We start from the raw sequence: 6,000 nt of genomic DNA, 5'->3' as shown, positions 1-6,000 counted from the left end.
AAAGTAGATGTAATACAAATTAAATTTTACTTGATTTTATGTGGAAACTCCTTAAGAGTTTTGCGTGTCTTCATGTTTATCTTTCCGAATGATAGGCAGAAAAGTGATTACCCAGTCATACACGAGCCCGTAAGTGTTCTGATTCCCGTGAAAAAGGCGTTTCAAGACACTGCAGTGATCCAGATTCGGGACTTGCAGTTGTTTATTACTCTGAAGTCTATAAGTATGTTAGTTTGAAAAAAAAAAAAAAAAAAAAATTTAGTACTTATGAGTTATTGTAACATTCGAGAGTTCAAGATATCAAGACTTCACAATCTTTGAGTAAGAAAGAAGAAAGGGAAACAGAACAAGAATATTTACAGTTTAATCAGACACTATGGGTCGAAGTCAATTCGGGGTGACTTGGGGAAAGCCAAATACGCTTTGAGGATAGATAGGAGGCATCAATATTTCTGAGTAGTTGCCCACTTAAATTTTAAGGATTAATTGAACCTAACTCGTATCACAGAAACGATGAAAACCATCTTAAGCATATTACCTGCTTACAACCTGTCTCTATATGTCATAATACAGCTAAACACGGATCTATGTGACAGTCACGTAGTTAGTATGATTCCTGTTCGGATCTTTTCTAAAACGTAGCAGTCCCTATCGAGACTGAAATTTGATCCCTTATACTTTAAATTTTTTATGTTCTTGTACTTAGATAGCTTTATGATTTCTTAACTGGTTATTTAGAATTGATCATGTTATTTATTTCTTAAAGGATAATTTTTTAACTTAATTGACAACTGTTAAAATCTTAAGGGTTAAATTTTGAAATTTTAGGCGATGTTGTTGAACAGGCGAAGTTGTGAATAACTTCGCCTAGGCGAAGTTATCCGTAACTTCGCCTGTATAACAGAGCCTCTATATAAAGGATTTTAAGGGTCAAAACTGTTCATCAGAAATTCAGCGAACTTTTTCGAAAAATCAAGCGAACATATATCTTTCCGGCGAACTTGATTCGTTTCCGATTTCGATCCTTTTTCTCAGTTTCGTTCATCGATTCAAGGTGTGTGTTATCGATTAACCGTATGTCCAAGACAGTGATGCTTTTTATAGGTCGTTTTGAACGGTTTCGTGACCTCGGTCCGGTGACCTTTCAAAACCGAGATTTACAATCTTGTATTACGTGTTCATGGACGATCTTTTCATCTAACCATCCGTAATATCATGTGTTAGAGCCTCCTGGATCGTCAAACGTTGCCGAATCATCGGATTCCGGCTGTTAGAATCCTAACAGTTGCCGATTCAGTTCAGGCGAAGTTAGGGTTTCGGCGAAGTTATCCACAACTTCGCCTGACGATTAATTTCGCCTGAGGCGAAGTTATCCGCAACTTCGCCTGAGGCTTAATTTCGCCTAACCCTTATCTTCGCCTGAGGCGATGTTGTGAAGAGGCGAAGTTATCATTAACTTCGCCCAGACCATTTTACTTAAAATTAATTAGACGAACTTAAAGATGAAGCGAAGTTGTTCCCAACTTCGCCTATACAGGTTTGATCACAACTTCGCTCCTGGTAATCAAGCGAACTTGTGTACAACTCAAACGTTTATCTAACTTGGTTCGTTTTGTGCAGATATGGCTGCTGTTGGAGGTGCAGGTGATGACGGTGATGATCACAGACAATTCTTCCCAGCTCATAACCAGTTCATAACACTTGACCCAGATGCAAAGGGCGTGGAGGACTATAGGGAGATAATTACTTTTCTCATGCGCTCAAGGATATATCATGCAATAACCACTACCCTGCCTATTTCGCTACCGAATATTGAAGACTTTTGGCAGACGGTAGAGTACGATTGCCGGGTTGAGCCCCCGGTTATGCGAGCCACCGTAAACGGTCAAGTTGTTCAGTTTTCTTCTGAACATATACGGGTGGCGTTGCAGTTTGGTGAAGAGACGAGGGATGACCCAACGGAGTTTGTTGCGCCATTCCGTGATGGGGCGTTCCTCAGGATGGGGTATTCTGGTCTCTTAGGGGACACTCAACGGAGGAAGGGATTCCTTTTAGATCAGTGGCGCTTCCTTATGCACGTCATGATCGTATGTATGTCAGGACGGAAGGCAGGCACTGATGGTATGGGTGCGACAATGCAGTCTGCTATGACTGCATTGACTTATAATAAAAGATATTCTTTCAGCCAGATGATCTTTTACGAGATCGATAGGCAACGAAGGGCTGTGGCGCGTGAGCGGTTTACAATGTATCCTCGATTCCTACAGATGATTTTCAATCATGTGGCTCCGACGCTGCCTCAACGACGCCCTATTCGATACGTGGAAAGTGTGACAAAACGTATCTTTGCACAGTGTCGCACTTCCAGCGCACGAAGCAAGCCTGAGCTGCGTCCCAGGCATACTCCGCTCTTTGGGTACCTTATAAACCCGGAGTATGTGCCTGCGGCAGGGGACGAGTTCAGAGACCCAAGACCACAACAGGCGGCAGCACCCCAGGCTGTATCAGCTGCGCCTGCTGTATCTGCTGCTGTGTCAGCTGCAGAGATTGACCTTGACGCCATGTTCGGCGGGCAAGGATTGTTTGATATGGACCGAGTTGATCCACAAGAGAATATTCAAGTCTCGGGTCCACAAGCTGATTTTGATGATGTGATGGAAGAGGCTAGAAGGATGATGGTAACGCATGAGAGAACGGTTGGTAAACAAAAGAGAATTGTTGACGACGACGATGAGGAAGATGATGAAGAAGAAGCTGTGCAGCTGGTGAGAAAGCGTTCACGAAGGGAAAGGACAGGTATGGGTGTAGGAGCTGGAGAGACTTCACGATTGGTACGTTTTGCTCCACCTGCCCTATCTGGTATGTCCTTTGTTCCTACCTCTGTGCAGGTATCGAGTACAAGCGCTACGGTTGTTCCTGTAGTGGCTACATCGTCGGCTGACATTCCATCGGTCACGGCCGTCCAGACGTCGACTCCAGCAATTGTGTCTCTACCACCTCAAACGATTACTCCATCGGTGGTAGTAGCACGATTTGTCGAGTCTACAGTCACCACTACTGCAGGGTTATCGGGTACGGTACCACCTGCGGACACGCCCACTTCAGACTCGGAACGAATAGCTTCACTAGAGCGGATTGTAGCTGAGCAGTCCAAGACTATTCAAATCCTAGTGGAAGCAAATCAACTGCAGGCATCCCTCCTGGTTGAGCACGGGAAAGTTATAGATGCCTTGAAGGTGTTCTTGGCATCTCAGGGGGAGATGAGCTGTAGAGGAGATGAGCTGAGGACCAAAAGAAGAGAAGATCAAGACGATGATCCCAATGCACCGGAAGGTGCAGGTGGTGAGTTGCCAAGAACTTCTATAGCTCTTGGGGCTTCCACAGCTGAGGGGGAGTCTACAGCTGGTGATGATGTGGATGTGGTTGAAGATGTTGAGATTGTTGATGATATGATTGATGCGCTGAAAGAGATAGATGATATGTTAGAGGATGATGAGTTGATGAATGAAGATGATGTTCTGCCAATCGATGAGATTGAAAAGATTGGTGCAGAAATTGTTGTTGAGAATGTGATAGAAGAAGGAGAGATTGTTGAAGAAAATGTAGAGCATGAGATCCCTGTGGTTGAACAGTCGACTATATGTGAAGATGCTGTGGTTGACAACACTGAGTGGGAAGATCAGCCAAACTGGAAGGAAGGCTGCGCTCAGTGGTTTGTAAAGACGAAGAAACCAGCAGTACCGACGATGTTCAAAAAGTCGTATAATATAAAGGGATATGCAGAATCAAAGAAGGGAATCATATGCTGGTTGTACGATGAAGAGTTGAAACTATTTGTGATTACGACGGCATTCAGTACTTCAAGAAGATGTTAAGATCCCTGAATACCTTACCGGCATGTGAGGTGAAAGACTTAGCAAGACTGGGGCTGATAAACAGAAGCGATGATAACATGGCGAGAGTAATTGGGAAAATTGTTTGGAAGGAGGCCATTAAAGACAAAAAGTTTGAACTTCTGAAGCCTCAGAAAGGGAAGTTAGTAGAAGACAAAGATAGAGGGATGAGGGCAGACGGCAAACCATGGATGGTTATGAAGTATAAACCAGTCCGTCATTTAAAAGAAGTGCCGATGAAGGTGATGCCCAAGAATGTCTTGAAAGACTTGAAGTGGTGGTACGTGGATTGTGAAACTGCTGAAGCGGTCATGGAGGATGAGGATGAGCAAGAGATCATGAGAGTGTATGATCCTATGCACTTAGTCAATCTGTCTCAAGCTGACTTGCAGGTACTACACGATAAGAAGATTTTCTACATTCCTGCTTGGAAAGAGGAAGCTAAGAAGTACCAGAAGTTGGTTTCTGTATGTGTTAGACAGGGAGTGCATGCTTGAAGAAATGAAGAGAGACGACGAGAGATTACAAGACACAAGCTTTGAAGATCAAGATATGAAGCTACTGCCAAGGGGGAGTCTGTTGGTACATAAATGTCAGTAGTTCATAGTCTAGCGTTTGTAATCGAGTCTGTAATGTAATTATATTTAAGTTTATGTTTATGTATGTAAGCGAAGTTGTCAACAAGTTCGCTTAGGCGAACTTGTTGAACAAGCGAAGTTGTCGACAAGTTCGCCTAGGCGAACTTGTTGAACAAGCGAAGTTATGGACAACTTCGCCTGAACATATCAGGCGAAGTTGTCGTGTCTATATATACTGTAGCCGACGGTTTGTTTAGGTTACGAGAGAGGAGTCAGTTGTTGAGTTCAGTGAACGTGTCGAGAGTCTGTAATAGACGTGTTTCAAGTTATAATATATAACGTGTTCGTTTGTATCGCGTGTGTTTTGTTTTACGTATTCTACGCTCGTAACTACCTACGCAGGGATTCCGCACCTACGTAGATAGCGATATCCCGTGTAAGATCCGTCCGGGAACCTACAGGCATGCTTTGAAGTATTTATACTTTCCGGGTAGAGTACACTGTTGTACTCATTTCCCGAGCAAACTTGAAGTCTTGAGATGATTATGTGTTATAGCTAGCTTTTAACAAGAGATTCTTGTTTGAGGGAAGCTTTGCATTTTATATGCTGATTGTTAGTTCAAGCAAACTTTGTGAACTTAGGATTAGTACACCGAGTAAGCTTTGTGATTTGTGTGAATATGTTGTTAGGAAAGGTTTTGTTAACCTTTCCGAGCACACTTAGATATTATTATTTAAGTTTTTCACGTTCGAGTATGGTTTGATATGTTAAAATCCCTCGGGTAGAGGCATATCTGATGATTGAATATGTGTATCCTAGTAAGCTTAGTGCTAACATAGGAATTTCGGGAAAGCACTTTGAAATTTATAGACTAGAGCACACTTAAATGTTTATGTGTTGTTAATTTCATTTCTAGCATGCTCTGTGATATTTATGTTTATGATTTCTTTGAAATTACAAGTGTTTTCGGGCAAACCTTGTTTTCCGGACACACTTTATATTTCGGGTACACCTCTGTTACCTCAATATACTTGGTAATTTTAAAACTTGACTTTCCGAGTACACTGTTTGTTAGAAGTCCTTTTCCGGGCACACTTTGTACTCTAGGAAGGTTATTCGGGTATACGTTGCATAAGAAGGATGTTCGGGCACGTTAAAACATTGTGAAGGTTGCTCGGGCGCACTATGCTTCCAAGTATACTTGATTGAATATTCTTTAGTATGATTAATTGAATATGATTCTTATTCTGATAGAGTTTATGCTAGATTAAGTCAACTAATTTGAATTCAAGAAATTTATATGGGGATCTTAATTGATTTCTAGTGAGAATGATTATTTGATATATTATACTTGATTATTTGCATTGTGATTAATTTCTCAAGAAATCTAGTATTTTGGGTAAGCTTTCTTCATAGTGTCTTGACTTTAAATTACTTAGCTTAACCAAGTAAGGTTTGTGAAAGGGATCGGGCAAGCTTTGTGTTTTTAAATGAAAATTTTACCAAGCAAGGTTTGATACTTATATTG

The sequence above is a fragment of the Bidens hawaiensis genome, unplaced genomic scaffold (genome assembly GCF_021521415.1).
Source record: "Bidens hawaiensis isolate Kalapana, Puna unplaced genomic scaffold, B.hawaiensis_p1.1 tig00003988_1, whole genome shotgun sequence".
NCBI classification, from domain to species: Eukaryota; Viridiplantae; Streptophyta; class Magnoliopsida; order Asterales; family Asteraceae; genus Bidens; species Bidens hawaiensis.
This window is presented reverse-complemented; position numbering follows the sequence as displayed.